We start from the raw sequence: 20,991 nt of genomic DNA, 5'->3' as shown, positions 1-20,991 counted from the left end.
TATTATAGACAAATGAGAGGAACATATTATGCAGCATATTTGATGACATTTGTGACATGTGTGGTGATTTTCTCTTTAAGTGCAACACAGCAGAAACAGGTCACCTGGCTTGGGCGATCAATTGGGGCTCAGAGTGGAGACTCTTAAAGCAGGAGACATGTAGGGAGATAAATACAGCCACGAGGTTGCTGCTACCTTATTGACAATGTGTTTTCATAATTGCAAATGAAGTCTGTGAAAGTGAATCATTGCATCAGGCGATTAGGATAAAATTATAACAACACTGCCTCTGGCCCAACACCTGTAAGTATCCTGTTTTAATTGAAGTCTGAAAAGAAAGTACTCACCAGAATGCCTCTCTCCGTGTGAATAGACCCATGTGAGGTATTGCCAGAACTTGAGTAATGTAGAATCAGAAACGATAAACAGTTCCAAGTTGCATGATCAAGACCCCTGGGCCAGAATCCACAAGAAGGGTGAGCGAAATGCAGAAGCGTACTTCCACTTACATTGCAGTCTAGAAGGTGATCCAGGAGGCTCAAGGCATCAGAGAGGCTGAGGGTCAGATACAGAACAAACCTGAATTTGCTAGTACAGTCAAAAGCTTAGAAAGAAATGGAGAGAAACAAAACAAGAGAAAATAACTCTGCAAAGCAAGAGCTGTGGCTTTATGTTTAAAAAAACTTAAGTTCAATAAAAAGAGTTGCTACAAAGCTTTTTTTTAAAAGAGAACACAGAATTCAGTGCTTTAAGTAAAACAAAATGCCCGAGGTACACAACAGTGAGGTGTCCTGAAATGCGGGAAAATCTAGGAGCTGAAAGTGACAAGCTCCCGATGTGCAGAATCTGTGGGGGTTCCATGGAAGCAATCGCTGTGCTGATGAGCTTCAAGCAAGCCTCGAAGTTCTTAACCTTTTAAAAAAAAAGGAAAGTTAACAAGATTTTAAAAGAAAACAAAGGCCCTGATCGAACCATGGGTCTCCAAGTGCAAGTGAAATAGACAAAAAACTGGCACCTTCAGAGAGAGATAAAAATGGCCTCTCCAACCAACCAGAAGAAGAAAAAGCTCCAGCAATGGCTGAAATAACCTTCCCTTAGAAAAAGGTCAAGTTCACACCAAAACTCCAAAAGTGCAGAAAAAACACAGAGAGAAAGTTGAGAGCTAAGTGAAAAAAAGGTGACAGTCTTAAAATGGTAATACCCTTAAAGAGGTAATACATTTAAAGTGGCAATGCACTTAAAGCAGCAACGACAAGAAAGAACAAACATAAAAATTGGAGAAGATACCAGATAGAGGGAAACTCTCAAAAAAAGGTCCATAAGCAACAAAGACCTCATGGAAGAGGCAACAGAAGACCTCAGACAAGGGAATGCAGACCTCAAAGAAGAGGAAATGGAAGACCTCAGAGGTTGCAATGATGGCCTCAAGGAAGAGCAATGGAAAATCTCAGAGAAGGAAGCAACAAACTCAAAGAAGAGGCAATGAAGATCAGAAAGGGAGGGAAAAGGAAGATCTCAACTAGCAGGCAATAGAAGATCCCAGAAAGTGGGCAGAAGAAGACCCCAGAAGGAGGGCAAAGAAAGACCCAGAAGAAGACAATGAAATACCCCAGAAGAAGGGCAATGAGAGAATCGCAGACTGAAAACAATTTAACACTTCATTGGAGGCAGACCTGACCAACAGCCAGAAGGAATTGGCTGAAGTTAAGGCACGTGGTAATGTATGCATCCAGTAAGAACATGATGGGTTTCCCTCAGAAAAAATACAGAAATTAAAGACATCAAAAGAAACTAGGAACTATTCAACATAAAGGTGAATCAGCAAACACAATTGAATTTAAAACAAAAAAATGAAATGACTGCCAGTAAACTTGAAGAATAAAGACGTATCAAAAAAAAATTACAACAGGAAGTAAAGGAGGAGAAATTAATGAGACAATGTAGAATAAACTGAACTCCATGAAAAAGCAACTAGAAAATAAGAACAAGTCCAGTGAAGAATTGAATCGGGCAAATAAAAGCTTGAAGAAGGGAAGCTTGGCTATGAGAAATTAACTAAAGAGGCAAAAATACTGAAATTGACAGCTGAATCAGCAATTCAGGTAGAGAAAGAAACTGAGATTACATGCCAGAACAAGATTGTTGAAACAGTCATGCGAATAGAAAAGCACAAGAACCAATATGAGAAAACGGTTGATGAAGAAAATGCTGAATTGAAATGGAAGGAGAAGAAACTTTATCACACGATTTAAATAGCAGAAACAGAGTATCACGACCATTCATTCACATGTGACAGACTGAAATTGTGAAAAAACTGGCAAGGCCATATTTGAAACTGCACACAGTAAAAAAGCCTACCAATAAAAGTGCTTATCTTTAAACACACAAGCCTCAAGATCTTATCTACCAGCCATCACTACTGCAACAATTTTTAAAAAAATCTTTATTAGTGTCACAAGTAGGCTTACATTAACACTGCAATGAAGTTACTGCAAAAATCCCCTAGTCGCCACACTCGAAAACCCATGTTAAGTACATAATATGAGATGGTGACATAATATGAATCGTCGTTAGTGGATCAAATTAGATCCCCGGAATTATTGCCTGTAAGACTGGCATCAAGCGAAGACAGAGGGACGGATCGTACGTAAAGATATGGATCACTTGAGGAGGAGTAGAGAGATGCCTTGGCAGTCAATGTTGCCATCATGAACCTGTAAGCACTGAAGTACCTGATCAACCTGTTATAAACATAACTGATGTCTCAATGGAAGCAAATAGTAATGCACTGCCTATTCCAGAAGAAGTATCTGTTATTATAGTTTCTGTTAATGTCAATCCTATTGAGGCAGCTCAGACTACAGAAAAACCTATCAAAGACTCGATTTATAATTGTCCAACTCATGTATATAATGTTTAGTTAGAATTTAGAACAGAGTAAATTAGTTATTGAAGATTGTACAAAGGAGTTAAAGGGGGATGGATGTGGTGATTGTCTCATTAAGGGCCACACAGTAGAAAAGAGTCACCTGGCTTGGGTGGCCAATTGGGACTCAAGGTGGGTAATCACCCCAGGGGGTGGAGCCTTCTTAGGCAGGAGACTTGTAAAGAGCTAGGCACAACCAAGCGACTGCTGTTCACTTATAATTAAATCCTTTTTTTATTCACAAATGAAAGTGCATCATTATGCCATGTTTGGTGCAAAAGGGGTTTATTTTTCTTTTAAGTCCAGTATTGCGCAATAGGGGTTTTAAATATTACAGGGCTTTAATGTTTTAAAGCCATAATTCTCTGAAATTCAAATGATGATTTTGACATCACGTGTCAGCAAATTTCAGTCAGATGCATATCTAAAGTATGCATATCTCAATGGAGATCAATCGTGGACATTTTATGGTAACGATCTTTGCTTCAAGTAATTAAAGGGCCAGTGAAATCCAATTTCAGTCAGCCATTTGTTTTGCAAAACCTGCATTGCAGGAAAGGTTACCATAAAATCCTAAACCTTTCTTCTGATCCTCCAGCTGACATCAGCTAATTATTTCTCACTTCAGCCTAATTCTGCTCTCCTCTGCCAAGTCATTTCCACAGGATCTGCGAATTATAGTTATCTGAAATGTCCGTCATCAGCGTTCGCCACTGGCTGGCTTGAACCATCTGGACATATTTACTGAAACTCGTATTTCCAATGGCCTCCAACAGTCATAAAGGTCTCTCCATATGAACCTGTCAATCAGTCAGACAGGCTTAAAGTTCTGGGTGACAGGCCCTATAGACACACTCACACTTGTGCAATGTCACCAAGGTCTTCAGGCTAATTATAGTTTAAATGCCTGACAGGGAAAAATTATAGGGGAAAGGACAGCTGCATGAGCCTGGGGAGTGGGGTCTGATTTCTTCTAAATCCCCCATCCATGATATTGACCACCACTCCCCCCTCATCCCTCCACCAACCTTAACTCTTTGATGACAAGCTCAGCATTGTTGTCATTTATACATCCCTATGAAGTTTATTTTAAAAGTGACAGTTACTCAATGGGATTATTTTGCCAATGTATTAATGTTTGACAAAACAAAGCAAAATTATATGGGTAAAACAGTCAGAACAGTTACTGGTCATGATTACTATTATTATCTAAGTCTGCCATTTTATCTGTATTATCACACTGCAGAATGCCAATATACACAATCGTCTGTATGTAATAGACTTGCAAATAAACTGTAAGTACAGATTCTGGATATCTTTACTGAGACAATAAATAATTCAACATTCCAAAGAAGATAACAGAAGTGACGGTGGCCTTAAGTGTATAAATGTAGCCTTCATCAGGCAATCGCACTTTCAGACCTGTCTGAAGGAATTTATAGACAGAGCGAGAGGGTGGAAATAAAAACAGCTGACACATCTCATAGAATCATAGAATTTACAGTGCAGAAGGAGGCCATTCGGCCCATCGGGTCTGCACTGGCTCTTGGAAATAGCACCCCACTGAAGCCCACATCTCCACCCCATCCCTGTAATCCAATAACCCCACCTAACCTTTTTGGACACTAAGGGCAATTTATCATGGCCAGTCCACCTAACCTGCACATCTTTCAAATGTGGGAGGAAACCTGAGCACCCGGGGGAAACCCACACAGACACGGGAAAAATGTGCAGAATCCGCACAGACAGTGACCCAAGACGGGAATTGAACCGGGGACCCTGGAGCTGTGAAGCAACTGTGCTAACCGCTGTACTACCGTGCTGCCCTGTGCTACTGTGTTGCACAGGGATAATTTGTATAAATCCTTCAGTTCACCAGCCTAGTACTCATTTAATCACTGCACAGGATTGCACACAAAGGGTGAAACTGGGTCTCTTGATAACTTCACAGAGAAAGCCATTGTGAGTGCACAATAGAAAGTCCTGTCATCTAGTTTTGCAAGAAATTCCATTTCATATGTTTGTTATTTCCCTTGACTGGAACGTAAAGTTACTTAATAAAACATCCTTTAAAATGGAGTTGTGTGCAGCCAGTTGTTTTACAGTGCGTGGCCACTTTAATTTTGTTTGCATGGTCACATGCACACAGTACCAAACAACATCTCTGCAGTACCTTGCAGGCTATAGAGCACCTGTACAGCCTACCATCTAGATTGCTTTTCCTTTTTTTTTAAATTTAGAGTACCCAATTATTTTTTCCAATTAAAGGGCAATTTAGCATGGCCAATCCATCTATACTGCACATCATTGGGTTGTGGGGGTGAAATGTACAGGAAGAAGGTACAAACTCCACATGGACAGTAACCCAGGGCCGGGATTCAAACCTAGGTCCTCAGCGCTGTAGGCAGCAATGCTAACCACTGTGCCACCATGCTGCCCTTGAGATTGATTTCCCCTCGAGATTGATTTCCCCTCAGGCAACATACCTACATCACCTTTCCCTCTCTAGCAGACCACTGGGAAAAGGTGTTTATGTTGCAATAGTTAGGAGTTAAAGTTGGGACAATACAGTGTAGGTAAAAGACTACAGGAAAGGCATTTGAATCTTAAATGGGGATCTAAAACGAACAACTTTGAATGTCCATTGGTGATTTAATTCAATTTGCCAAGTTCATCCAGGTACAGTCCATCATCAATTTCTTTACCACTAATCTAAAATATTACAATTTTGCTATTTTCTTTGTGAGTTTCAACTCTTAAAAAAAAACTATGGAGTTTTGGCATTGGCAGACCATTCATTGGCAGACCAAAACTTTCAGGTCAGTGATAATGGTCAACACCATCTTCCTCCCATCATATTTCATCTAACCCTATCAGTGTAACCTTCCTCTCAATTCTCCAACTCTTTTGGGTCTAAAGAGAGAAAAAAACTGTTTTAAATTAAGGAGTAAAGGAAAGATATGCAATCTATCAGAAATTCTGAGTTTAATCGTACCCACTGAAGCCTGGAGTTCTTGTTGAAGTTCCATTGGTTTCCTGACTTAACAGCAACAAGAATTCAGCAGAACCCTCCTACCAGCTCGGCAATATTCTACTAGAAATGACATTGAGCACATAATACAACCACTGAAACATATATAAGTGTATTATAGACAAATGAGAGGAACATATTGTGCAACATATTGATGACATTTATGCCATAGCCATACTTGGTGTAAAAGGAATTTATTTGTGTCTTGTGCCCAGTATTGTGGAATTGGGGATATAAAAATTAAAAGGCTTTAATGTTTCCGAAGGCATAATTCCCTGAAATTCAAATGACTATTTGACATAACATGTCAGCAAATTTCAGTCAAACATATATTTAAAGTATGCACATCTCAATGGAGATCTATCGTGGATATATTATGGCAACAATCTTTGCTTAAAATAATTGAAGGGCCAGTGAAATCCAATTTCAGTCAGCCATTTGTGTTGCAAAACCTGCAGTCATTGCAGGAAAGGTTACCATAAAATCCTAAACCTTTCTTCTGATCCTCCAGCTGACATCAGCTAATTATTTCTCACTTCAGCCTAATTCTGCTCTCCTCTGCCAAGTCATTTCCACAGGATCTGCGAATTATAGTTATCTGAAATGTCCGTCATCAGCGTTCGCCACTGGCTGGCTTGAACCATCTGGACATATTTACTGAAACTCGTATTTCCAATGGCCTCCAACTGCCTCTGGGGAGAGGGGTCTTATTTCTTCTAAATCCTCCATCCATGTTTTTGACCACAGCCAAACCAGACCCCCCCACCCACCTCCAACCTTATTCCTATGATGACGAGTACAACATTTTAAATTTTTACCATTTGGACATCATTGTGAAGATTTTGCTTAAGACATTGGTTACTCACCTTGTTCGTTTTTTAAACTTTGTATTAGTTAGCATACGAAGTAAAATTATAGGCACTAAAACAGTCAGAAAGTTTTTACTGGTCACGATCACCATTACAGTTGTAAGTCTGCCATGTTACCCGTATAATCACATTGCAGTATGCAACTATATATATCTTCTATATTTAATGGACTTGCAAATGAACAATAAATGCAGGCCCTGGGTATAGAATCACAACAGAGCAGAAGGAGGCCAATTGGCCAGTTGAGTCTGCACCGACCCTCTGAAGGAGCACACGACCTGGGCCCAATCCAATCCCTCACTCTATCCCCATAATCTCACCTGGGGGCAATTTAGCATAGGCAATCCATCTAACCAGCACATCTTTGGACTGTGGGAGGAAATTGGAGCACCCGGAGGAAACCCAGACACGGGAAGAATGTGCAAAACCCACACAGAATCAAACGCAGGTCTCTGGTGCTCTGAGGCAGCAGTGCTAACCCAATGTGCCACCGTGCCGCTTCTTTTATTATTTTCTTTTGCTGCGACCATAAGTAAATAAACAGTTCAAAGGTAGTAGGGGACAATGCTAGTTTATCATATGTAAACATAGCCTTTATCAGGTGGTCAGGCTTTATAGGTCATTCAGGTACCCCTACTATCTCCTTTTTGTATTTAATAGAATTAAAATTAAAAAAGGAAAATTGTAATGTTTTGCTGCTTTGTCATTTTATGTGTCACTTCATATAACTTGTAGACAGAAGGAAAGAAATTAAAAACAGTCGCCACAACAGATGTATAATTTATGATCATTTCTATAAGTTCTTGAAGGTAGCAGGCAAGCAAGTAAACCTGCTCTAAACCAGGACAACATGCGAGGGGTGAAATCAGCACTGTTGATAACTTGACAGAGAAAGCCGTTGTGAATGTCAAATACAAAATGTTGTTTTCTAAGTGTGTCTGGCAATTTCATTTTCACATATTTACCTATGGTGTTGACCATGCAAGATTTACATTCGAAGTGTCCAATGACCCTGTTGCTCCCCCTATTATACAGTGCCTGGAAAAAGGAGTTTAAGTTGCTTGTAGTTAGGAACTCAATTTGCTATTCTCCCAACTTTGAGAAACATTATGCAGGTTGTTTTAGACTTTTCAACTGTCAAAAAATTTACAATTAGAGATTTGCCCGATTGGTGTGCAGGAGGTTTGTCAATCTCTTCGGGAGATTTTGATACCACACTTTTGTTGCATTTTTCTAAATTCTGAATTGAAGAATATTAATGAGTAACAGATCAGTCTCGTTTTCAGTCGGAACTTGCGTCATATCATTCACTTCAGAATTGCATCAAGCCCTCTCTTGAACCTATTCATACTGTCTCTTTCAATTAACTTCCCTGATAATTTATTCCAGGATTCTGTTACTTTTTGGTTTCCTTGACTTCCCTTCTTTCCACGAGTTTCCTAAATTATAATTTGCTTTCTGTGATACTTCAACCTTTTCCCATAGTCAATGCTTGATACACATCCTTCAGACCACCTCAAGAATTATTCTTTACAAAAAAAAATCAGTCCAGTCTCTTAACCTTTTCGACAAAACCTCCATATCTGATTCTTGAATCCTTTGGTTACAAAATTTGAATCACAACATTTCCTCACAGAATCACAGTATTGTTACGGTGTAAAAGGAGACCATTCAGCCCATTGTGTCTTTGCCCTGTACCCCTGCACATTCTTTCTATTCAAATAATCATCTAATACCCTTTTGAATGCCTCGGCTGAACCTGCCTCGACCACATTTCCAGGCAATTCATTCCAGCCACAAACCACTCATGTGAAAAAGATTTTACTCATATCACATTTGCTTATTCTGCATATTCCTTTAAATCAGTGCCCCTTTGGTCCTCTATCTACCCTATCCAGTCCCGTCGTGACTTCTATTAAATCTCCTCTTAGCCTTCTACTCTTCAAGGAAAACAGTCCCAAACTCTCAAATCTACCCTCATAACTGAAGTTTCTCATCCCGGGAACCATTCTTCTACACTCTCTGCAATCTGTTCACATCCTTCTTATAATGTTGTGCCATAACTGTACAAAACACTCCAGCAGAGGTTTACCTAGTGTATTGTACTCAACGACTGGTCTGTTCCCTGTAAGACACTATTCACGCTGCCCTATGCTGCTCTTGCTCATGTATTTGCTTTGTTTGGCCCTTGTTCTGCATTGTAACCAGTTATTTATTTGTCAATGTACCTTGTCGATTATTCATTTTGTCTACTGTGTACGTATGTTCCCTTGGTCGCAGAAAAACACTTTTTACTGTACATGTGACAATAAATCAATCAATCAATCAATCAATCAATCTATGCCCTTATTAATAAAGCCCAGGATGCCATGTGTTTTATTAGCTACTCTCTCCTCCTGTCCTGCCACCTTCAATGATCTATTCACATATACACCCAGGTCCCCCTGCTCCTGCACCCCCTTAAGAATAGTACTCCTTAATTTATATTGTTTTTCTATGTTCTCGTTCCATGTTCTTCTGACCAAAATGCATCACCTCACAATTCTCCGTATTGAACTTCATCTGCCATCTATTTGCCCATTCCACCAACTTGTCAATGTCCTTTTGAAGTTCTACACTGTCCTCAGTTTACAATGCTTCCACGTTTGTGTCATCAGTAAACTTTGAAATTGTCCCCTGCATACCAAGATCTAGATTATTAAGATATATAATCATGAAAAGCAAGTGTCCTAATACTGCCTCCTGGGCAACTCCACTACAAACCTTAATCCAGCCTGAAAAATATCCATTGACCATTACTCTGTGTTTCCTATTACTCAACCAATTTTGTATCCATGTTGCTACTGTCACTTTTATTCCATGAGCTTTCTTTTAGCACAGATATTTCCAGAGAAGAGTCCTGTCTAAAACTTAGGATGTATACAGTGTCTGCCTGAAGCATGTGGTTGACACAACACAGGACAAATGACACATTTACAGTTAATGGATTATAGTAATCTTAGAATATTTCTCTTATGCTCCTTTCTTCAGTACACCATCAAGTAGCTAGAAAAGGAAACAGTTGTTGTGCCAGACAACTGAACTTGCATTTGACCAGGGTGGTTCAGACAAGATGGGTTTGGATTCCTATGGGATACAAACTGTTCAAGAAAACTGAAGCTTGAATCCAACATGCCCCATCAAACACTTTCCCCAGAAACGTTTACTTCACACACATGCACACACACACACACACACAGGAAAGATGTAGCAAAAGTAAGGAACTTCACTTCTGCTACAAAAAACAAGGAGGGCTTATAATAAAAGGCTTTCAAAAGTCAAATTGTTTTGGTCATGTGAAGACTAGCCATTGATACATAATGGAAAGCAATCAATAGTCTAATCATGTTAATGAAGGTATTTCTATTTCCCTTGGTCAAAGGCCATCGGCATACAATGGTCATAGATAGGGGTACTGAGCACTTCCCTTGTGCATAATCAGTTTTTTTAGTTGTCCTTTATTACCTCTTAGTCCTGGAGCAGAAAGCCTGAATTTTATTTCCCTTGCTGTTTTGGGATATCGTGACAAAGGCAGGCGCGATGTTCCACATGGATGTGGTCTAGGCATGTTCATTGTAATCCATCTTTTAGAAGTTGGCCACAGGCCATCTTGTCACTTAAGTCAGCTGACCTGTGGCAGCCACATTAAAGATCAGCAGCATCTTATTTGATAACAGTCATACAAGTTTTACAAAAAACTATAATATCCCCATGCTCAGCATAACATTGTTTTTAAGTCACTGACCCTGATCTTGGTCTCTCTCTCTACCAACCTATTCTTCAGTGGGAATACAATGATAGAAAAGACAAAGTAACAAAAATAAAACCCATATCCATTTTCAAGTGAGCTGCGATTTAGGTAGTGAGTGGTCACATTAGAAACAGGCAAGAGGCACAGTTTTTAATACGTATTGGGGTCCTTTGATCTCGTTGGAATCCCAATGCCATTTTGGTGCAGTTAAGAATGGCCCCTGCTGAGTGTTGGACCAGTTCAGATACTGAGCAGAAAATAGCCAGAACCAACAAGACAGCTCGGGGAAATACAAAATTACTTTTTCAACAATTTATTTTAGTTAGCAGAACTGCCTTCCCTGTTCTTCAATGCTGATACTTCTTCCCTCTTTGCTAGATTAGCCAAGCCCTCCTCTGTTGCAGACAAATGCTCACTGTCTCCCACACCCACCAAAATCAGGAATCAATTCATCAGTCTTTTCAACACACTACCAGCTTTGCTGTTGAATGCAATGAAGGCCTGACCTTCCAAATGGTTCAGACCACTCACTGGCATTGGGCGTACATTGCAATACCTCCATCTCCTGGCTGTATAATACATGCTGAAGATGAAAATTGAGCCCACTGTTTCTACATGTTGAAGTCAGGCAGAGTTTCATAATTGTACTCCATAATCAGACATTGATGGATTGAAACATGCCCCCACAGCATTTTCAGGTATAAAATGTCATCCATTGTGTAAGGGTGCATTACACGCAAAGGGGGATCCAAAACTTCATGGTTGCAGGTGGAAAGAGCTGGAACATCTGGAAATGACATCATATCTTCAAACGAATATGGCATACTTTTGTTGTAATCCATCATTTTTGCACATAAGAAAGAGCTGATCTCTTACTTGAATTCAGGAATGATGCAGTCCAGAGCAGCCTGCAGAAAAGTACTTGTCTCACGGTAAAATAAGTATTCAAAAAAATTGATGCACGTCTCAAGGTGATTGCTGGAGTTGATTTGACAGAATCCAAACAAAGGTTTCTGATTTTTAGATTTACTCTTACCCCTTAAAGGATGCTTGATGATGGAGGAGTAAATAGTGAGGAGAATAGCCTTCAATTACAGGAGAATATAGATGGGCTGGTCAAATGGGCTAATCAGTAGTAAATTAAATTAAATCCGGATAAGTGTGAAGTGATGCAATTGAGCAGGATAAACAAGGCAAGGGAATACATGATAAACAGCAGGACCCTGGGAAGCACTGAGGATCAGAGGGACCTTGGTGTTCATGTCCACCCATCCCTTAAGGTAGCAGAGCAGGTGGATACAGTGGTTAAGAAGGCATACGCTATACTTGCCTTTCGTAGATGAGGCATAGAGTTTAAGAGCAAGAAGGTTATGCTGGAACTTTATAAAATGTTTGTTAGGCCACAGCTAGCGTACTGTGTGCAGATCTGGAATCCGCATTATAGTCAGAATGTGATAGCACTGGAAAGGGTGCAGAGGAGAGTTACCAGGATGTTACCTGGGCTGGACAGTCTTAGTTAGAAAGAGAGATTGGATAGACTTGGATTGTTTATTTGGAGCAGAGGAGACTGAGGGGGGTCATGATTGAGATATATACATGTTGAGGGACATAGATAGACAGGAAGAAATGTTTCTCCTTGGTGGAGGGATCAATGATCAGGGGATATAGATTTAAGGTAAGGGGCGGGAGATTTAGAGGGGATGTGAGGAAAGGTTTTTTGCCCAGAGGGTGGTGGGAGTTTGGAACATGCTGCCTGAAAGGATGGTGGAGGCAGAGCCCTCATAACACTTGAAAAGTATTTAGATGCGCATTTGCACCAAGGCATTCAAGGTAATGGGTCAAGTGCTGGGAAAGGGGATTGGAATAGTTTGGTGATTGTTTTTGACAGGCGTAGTAGACCTGATGGGCTGCATGACTCTATGATAGCAAAGGGATACATTGATAACAGGTGGCTGTACTAACATTAATATGATGCCTCACCACACCCACAATGTTATTGTGATGATATGCATAACTAGTCATGTATGTAGTGACAGACAAGACCTCTGAGCAGCAGATGGCAGTAGAGAACAACCACATGACACTGCCACCTCAGGGAGTTGACAGAGGGCCTTTGTAGTTGATAGTCACAGTTTGTCTTAGCTCGTAATTAATTTATTGTAGTTAGTAGTTTTTGATAGTATTCTTATAGTTATCTTAACCACGCAATTGTTAAATAATAAAAACTTTAACTCGTCTAAGAACTGGACATTTGTAAGTGCATTTATTCCAACCAGCCAAGCACCAGAACGTAACAGTTATCATGGATCTTGTGAATTTGTGCATTAAAAAGATGGTGAACTTGGCAAATACCATGGGAGCTGGATGCAAATAAAACACCTGCGACTTGGTCATGTAACATTTTGGCTAGTCCCACCTTGCTGTTATTTTCCAGGCCTTCATCAGAGCTGAAATGGAAACCAAAGACATTCAGTTCTAGTAGAATTATTTTGGTTCCTGGCCTGTGGCTTCATCATCTCACGCAGCAGCACTTCAAAATCTTCTTAAATTTCATGTTGTAGAATCTTGTAAACTTCATTAGCCTCTCTGGTTTATTGCCACTGCATTTGATCCAAGAAACACATTTCACATTTACATTCGAAAATGTCTTGCTTTAACCGGGACTCAAGGCCAAATATTTATCCGAAGGTTTGGATTTATCTTCAGTAAACTGGAAATTCTGGAGACAAGTATTGTTTCCTGGTAATGTATTGGTTAACATATTTGCATAAAGGTCCTCTGGAGATATCTTTAACATTGCTGTTAAATCATTTATTTTGGTTAACGATGATAAAAAAATAGAAAGTAGCGTCATACAGCCAATGCACTACATCAGCAAGTTAAATGCCAAGACTGAGTGTTGCTGTATAGTCAACACTTCTTGGCTATATTGTAATCTCAAAACAAATGTTGCTGAATAGTTTGATCTAAAATGCGCACAAAGTAAATTGGCCCAAACTAGCTCTGATTAGGAGGTCAATCATCCCTTTCATAAAGAAGTGGCATTTTGATAAGAGATGAACAACGTTGTTTCTTCCACACATTTTGTGCAGTCATTTGGCAAAGGATTGCCGAACATGAGAAACTGTACGATAAATAGTGCAAACTTGGAACAGTGTGAAAAGCTGCCCAACACAGAATTCTTCACTTCAAACTCATTCCCTTGCTGCAATAGTATTCAATCTTTATATTTAGTGAGAAAAACGCATCTTTCTGAATTACTTATTCATTGTTTTAAGAAAAAACTTTTTAACCAGGCCATGTTCTCAGTCAGTAATAAGCATGTCTTAGAGCTTCACTCCTTCGCTTTCTGATCATGTTTTATTTTTGTTCTCCTTTTTGGGTTCTGATGCTCTGGTTCCCTTGGAAAATTTAATTTTACGTAATAAAAGCTCAGATGTTATTTGGTTAAAGCCTCAAATTTCACTTTGCGTTCTCTGGTTAAGCAAAAGAACCAGGCTCCTTCAATGACTTTGGAAATTTGAGAGTAGCTAGATCGTGGAGACGAGGGAACACCAGCTTCAATCCAAGTGCTAAACTGATCTCAGCTCAACCAACAGTATGGATGCTACCATTTAGCCTTGGAGATGGTCGTATGAGCTGTTCTGACTAATCATTCGGTGATCACCGATGGAATTAAGCATATGTGTATATTGGGCAACAAGAGAATTACACTTGAAGCTCCTGCCTTCCTAGTTGCATAGCTTGCTAACCTATTGGGAAAGTTTCAATTGGTTACTTGCCTAGCTGATAGAAACCCAATGGCAAACTGCAAGATTGCAGTTTCTACTTCCTCCAGTAAGCCATGCCTCATTACTGTGCTGTCCAGTCAACAGCAGCCAGTAGTAAGTCATGGGATATGGTCCAGTTGATAAAAATATTTAGAAAATGACTCATAGTTTTCTTTCTTGCGTAGTATTTAATTGGAACCATGGCAAAAGCAAGCAGCAGTTCATGGGTGCACCAGTAGCATCAAAGTCGATAGAACACAGACAACAGCCTCTCTGCTCCCTTTTCTAGCAATGCTGAAATAAGTACCCTCTGCAACTGAGAAAGCAATGCTTGTGTGCAGGCCTTCACCTGTGGCATGTGTCAGGCAGCAGATAGTACAGAAAGCAAAGCAACTGCTTCATGAGTCACTTCCTCTCTGATGTTCACTCTTACCAAAGAACTTGTCTCATACATCCCCACGGCATAACTGAGATCAGTAACTCAGAGGAATGGGATATTAAAACTATATATAAAACGTCAAACAATATTTCCCCAGCATCTGCACCACTTCAGTGCCTGATTTAAATCTAAACAATTATCATTTGAACGCCAAGCTTATCTTCACCTTTGGTGTGTCCATTCATCAAGAGAGTCATTTAACCTGTGCTCTAGATCTATCCCAAACCATCAAAATAATTTCCTCATCATCTAGTGGGAAACTTGATTTGACTCATGTTTCCTGGCTGATGTCAATGTTTCTAGACTTACTAAGCCCTTCCCTTCAAAAAGACGGACATGCGTTGCTTCCAACAAATTCAAATGTGTGTAGAAGTAGCAGGAAGCAATGGGACTTGCACTGAGATCAACTGGACAGCAAAGCTGACTCGCAATATTTACATTACTTCATATAATTGGCTGCAGAGGAGTAGGAAGGGCTCATTTATTCTGGCGAAAGGATCAAAATTCAAAAGCAAATCAGAAAACAGAAAGCTTGAAAATGATTTCTGTCGGATGACCCATTGAAGATTCTGAGTGGAATTAATTTAAGCAGTATGAACTTGGTATGAACCCAATGTAGCAGAACCAATTTCAACACACAAAATTGCATTAAGTGGATTCATTCAATCAGAAAGATTATAACACTGCAGGAAATCGAAATGTTACAATAACACAGGTAAGGATGTTCTTCAGGGAGAAACTTTCTTATATCACTGAGTTTGGTTTCAGACATGATCAGTAAGAGAGCGGTTGAATGAGAAAAGTCAGTGGACAGAGGATCCTGAAACCAACAATAAAAGAGGCCTTTGAAAATAAAAAGGCCAGGATTCTGTCAACAGTGGGGCATTCCTGACATTCTCTTTCTCTCCTTTTTCCTTTTCCTATATGATTATGATGCATAGTGCCAGCGGCATGCAAAACACACGTGATTTAGGGGTAGCTTTTCATTGATGAAACCTGCTGTCAGCTGACAATATTGCATCTTGTGCAGCCTATCAAAGAGCTTTCTGTTCAAGCAGGGAGGCTATAAATTCCTGGTCCTTGGATAATGATGATCTGTAGTAAAGAACAATTACGATTCATCACAGTTTGGGCACTTCACATTTCATCGCCTCAATACTGTGTGTCCATGTGCCACCAGCGGGATAGGCCTCCATTGTTTGACAGTGTCATAGCCTTTGGAGAGAGGAGTGACCGTTAAAGCAGGACAGCCCCATGGTTCAGCCAGGTCTCCCTGCACATTCTCCTCCAGGGCATCAGGTGACACTCTTTCCTGAAGGTGCATAAGGAGATCCTCTCGCCAGACAAAGGCAGCCCGAATGGGCAAGTGAACATCTGTGGGTTCACTTGCTGAACCTGGGCCCAGCGCAGGAAATGGGTCAACAACTTGTTCTTATCTGCAAGGGTTAGTGCCAGTGTCACATTTTCAACAGGAGTATCTCATGTGATCATCAATAATGTATATGTCCGAGTGGGCAGCTATGCCAAAACGAATGTGTGATCAGCCTGCGTGCCACATGGCACTTGAGGCCAAAGCATTTGGAAGTTTGCCTTTTGTATGCACATGGGTGCAACATATGAATTGCAAGCCTGTATGTGTGATTGGGGATGCATGCAGACAAAGTGATTAGGTGTCACGTGGCATGGTCAAGCATCACAAACGTTGCACTTTGTCATGCAGGACAAGCAGACCGTCAATTACTATAGACAGGAGGAGGAGTTCGAGACATGAGGTCCCGCACAGCCACTGAGGAGGAGGCGATGAAGATCACTGGTAAGGAGGGAGTGTGATTGGTGACAGATGGCGAGGCTGGAGTAAAGAGGAAGAGGAAGCCATACTGCTGGTGGTATATGGGCACACAGGATATAGGTGATCAAGTGCGAAGTGCTCAACTGTGATGAATCTTAATTGTTCTCTACTACAAGTCATCACCATTCAAGGACCAGACCACAGGCAAGACAGGAACCAAAAAACTCCTCTTCTGCGGCTGAACAGCCAGTGCCCCAAAGGATGCATAGCCATTGGCTTATCATCCATTCCTGCCAACAGTCACACTCACACGACCCATGGAGGGTTTGCCTGTACATTTAGGAGCACAATCCAATGGGTACAGCACAACATGTCTCAGCAGCCAAAGGAAGATGTGACAACTGGTTCCCCAGACCATCAGCGGACTTTTGGGGATCAGGCCACTGCTGAGTCCCCTGCTGATGATGGGCCTCTGGTCACAGCCACATGCAGGCTGTTGAACATGCAGCCAGGGGAAAGTATGACGGCAATGCCAGAGATTATGCGTAGCTTTGTGCAGGTACGGAAGGGTCCATGCAAGCCATGAGTTCTACCATGTCCCAGACATTTGAGCACATGGATAGGATGATGACCACTATGGAGAGCCAGTTGGAGCATTCGATCCATATATGCTCTGACCTGCATTTGTATAAACCAGGGCTCTGTGAAGTAGTGGCTAGGCAATAGGTGGACACGGACCTTAGATCTCCCTCCAGGAGGTACTTTCCTTCAGTGAAACAGGAAAATGCCATCGCCCATCCAGATGAAGAAGGATTGTACGCTGGCTGAGGCCTTTGTCTCAGGATAGCCATAGGTTTAGAGGCATCTCCTTGTCCCCTCCACCATTGACCCAACGACTCCAGCAGGCGAGGTAGTAGGTCTCGCCCCTGCATCAGTAAAGGAGACCCCCAATAGCCCTCAAGACCCTATGCCTCCAGTGGACGCTCACCATAGTCATCCAAAGATATGGGGTATGACACTGAACAGACCGCCCCCACAGATTGAATACATGTAAAGCTCTAAGGTGGCCTGGATTTTTCCATGTCTGTTTCACTTGTAAAAATATACTCAATATAATTTGTAATTACTCTGAATTTGTGGGCCTATCCCTTGTTTCTCACCACGTGATGGCAAGGGAGGAGGTAGGGACATGGATATTATTCCTGAATAAGATGGGTTGCACTTTCATGCATGCTTTATTGAATATTCATGTGAATTATTATTTCTGTAACGATCATTCTGTGGAACATGGCTTTAAACGCAGGCACGGTTGGCATCCTATCTTTGCACTCTGTGAACAGGATGGATGTCAAGGTGGGTGATAAGAATGCCGGCCTTCTGTGGGTGCTGAGTGGACCTATGCAAGGGAGGAGGACATGAACTGCACAAGATGTGTGATGAGATGAAGATGGGTGTGAGAGATTCAGTGTTGATGTCCCCTGTGCTGATAGCATGTGAGATCCCTGTGGACTGAAACACGGCGAATGCCTGATGGGTGTTGAGAGTATGAGTTGAGAGTGAGGAGAAGGTGAACTTGCCCTATTGGAGCGGATGGGAACATTCACCCTCTTCCTGCACTGGATGGTGGTCCTCTTCTAAGGAGCATTGGCACTGATCGCCTGGTGACCTGCTCCCAAGCTGGCATTGTGAGGTTGGTGGACATGCTTCCACCATCATCCTTCTGCCATCACCAGGCTAAAGATTCCCTGGCATACCGCATCCAGAGGCGCATTATCACTCAAGGGCAAACCTGAGGGCAGTTGGCCTCTTCTTTCTTGGGCCATGAGTCGCCACAACCAGTCCTGAGGTGCAGACAGTGAATGATGTGCGTGGGGAGCGGTTTAAATATGACATGTGGAAAGATGATCCGAAGAGATCATGGTGAGGTGGATGACTCCCAACCTGAATCCCATGAGGTACAATGTACTTCACGTTCATGCAGAAATAATGAGCTGAAAAGCTGATGACCTGGCGTGAAAACACACCATGCCGGCCGTCTGGCAGGTAATGTGCCACTCTTTGCTGTCCGTCACAGAATCTAGTCTCCGGAGTCTAAGTATACCCAGAATGATGTTAGGGAAGGGAGTTCCAGGTTTCGACCCAGCGACAGTGAAGGAACTGCAAATTAGTTCAACGTCGACTCTCGACCCCGTGATGTCTGATGGCTTCAGGTTAAACATGGACAAACTTGCTGATTACCACATACCGGCCAATATCAGTTGATGAATCACTACTCCTCCATATTGAACAACACTTGGAGGAAACACTGAGGATGTCAAGGGCGCAGAATATGCTCTGGGCGGGACTTTAATGTCCATCACCAAGAGTGGCTCGGTAGTACCACCACAGACAAAGCTGATTGGATCCTAAAGGACATAGCTGCTAGACTGGGACTGCAGCAGGTGGTGAGGGAACCAACAAGAGGGAAAGACATATTTAACCTCATCCTCATCAATCTGCCTGTTGCAGATGCATCTGTCCATGACAGTATCGGTAGAAGTGACCACCGCACAAACCTTGTGGAGACAAAGTCCTGTCTTCACATTGAGGATACCCTTTATCGTGTTATGTGGCACTATCGCTGTGCTAAATGGGATAGACTTTGAACATAAGAACATAAGAACATAAGAACTAGGAGCAGGAGTAGGCCATCTGGCCCCTCGAGCCTGCTCCGCCATTCAATTAGATCATGGCTGATCTTTTGTGGACTCAGCTCCACTTTCCGGCCCGAACACCATAACCCTTAATCCCTTTATTCTTCAAAAAACTATCTATCTTTACCTTAAAAACATGTAATGAAGGAGCCTCAACTGCTTCACTGGGCAAGGAATTCCATAGATTCACAACCCTTTGGGTGAAGAAGTTCCTCCTAAACTCAGTCCTAAATCTACTTCCCCTTATTTTGAGGCTATGCCCCCTAGTTCTGCTGTCACCCGCCAGTGGAAACAACCTGCCCGCATCTATCCTATCTATTCCCTTCATAATTTTAAATGTTTCTATAAGATCCCCCCTCATCCTTCTAAATTCCAACGAGTACAGTCCCAGTCTACTCAACCTCTCCTCATAATCCAATCCCTTCAGCTCTGGGATTAACCTAGTGAATCTCCTCTGCACACCCTCCAGCACCAGTACGTCCTTTCTCAAGTAAGGAGACCAAAACTGAACACAATACTCCAGGTGTGGCCGCACTAACACCTTATACAATTGCAACATAACCTCCCTAGTCTTAAACTCCATCCCTCTAGCAATGAAGGACAAAATTCCATTTGCCTTCTTAATCACCTGTTGCACTTGTAAACCAACCTTCTGTGACTCATGCACTAGCACACCCAAGTCTCTCTGAACAGCGGCATGCTTTAATATTTTATCGTTTAAATAATAATCCCGTTTGCTGTTATTCCTACCAAAATGGATAACCTCACATTTGTCAACATTGTATTCCATCTGCCAGACCCGAGCCCATTCACTTAACCTATCCGAATCCCTCTGCAGACTTCCAGTATCCTCTGCACTTTTCGCTTCACCACTCATCTTAGTGTCATCTGCAAACTTGGACACATTGCCCTTGGTCCCCAACTCCAAATCATCAATGTAAATTGTGAACAATTGTGGGCCCAACACGGATCCCTGAGGGACACCACTAGCTACTGATTGCCAACCAGAGAAACACCCATTTATCCCAACTCTTTGCTTTCTATTAATTAACCAATCCTCTATCCATGCTACTACTTTACCCTTAATGCCATGCATCTTTATCTTATGCAGCAACCTTTTGTGTGGCACCTTGTCAAAGGCTTTCTGGAAATCCAGATATACCACATCCATCGGCTCCCCGTTATCTACTGCACTGGTAATGTCCTCAAAAAATTCCACTAAATTAGTTAGGCATGACCTGCCTTTTACGAACCCATGCTGCGTCTGCCCAATGGGACAATTTCTATCCAGATGCCTCGCAATTTCTTCCTTGATGATAGATTCCAGCATCTTCCCTATTACTGAAGTTAAACTCACTGGCCTATAATTTCCTGCTTTCTGCCTACCTCCTTTTTTAAACAGTGGCGTCACGTTTGCTAATTTCCAATCCACCGGGACCACCCCAGAGTCTAGTGAATTTCGGTAAATTATCACTAGTGCATCTGCAATTTCCCTAGCCATCTCTTTTAGCACTCTGGGATGCATTCCATCAGGGCCAGGAGACTTGTCTACCTTGTCTACCTTTAGCCCCATTAGCTTGCCCATCACTACCAACAGATCTAGCAACTCAAGACTGGGCATCTATAAGGTGCTGTGGGCCATGGGCAGCAGCACAATTGTATTTAACCACAATTTGCAACCACG

Source organism: Scyliorhinus canicula, chromosome 7, assembly GCF_902713615.1.
Source record: "Scyliorhinus canicula chromosome 7, sScyCan1.1, whole genome shotgun sequence".
NCBI lineage: Eukaryota > Metazoa > Chordata > Chondrichthyes > Carcharhiniformes > Scyliorhinidae > Scyliorhinus > Scyliorhinus canicula.
This window is presented reverse-complemented; position numbering follows the sequence as displayed.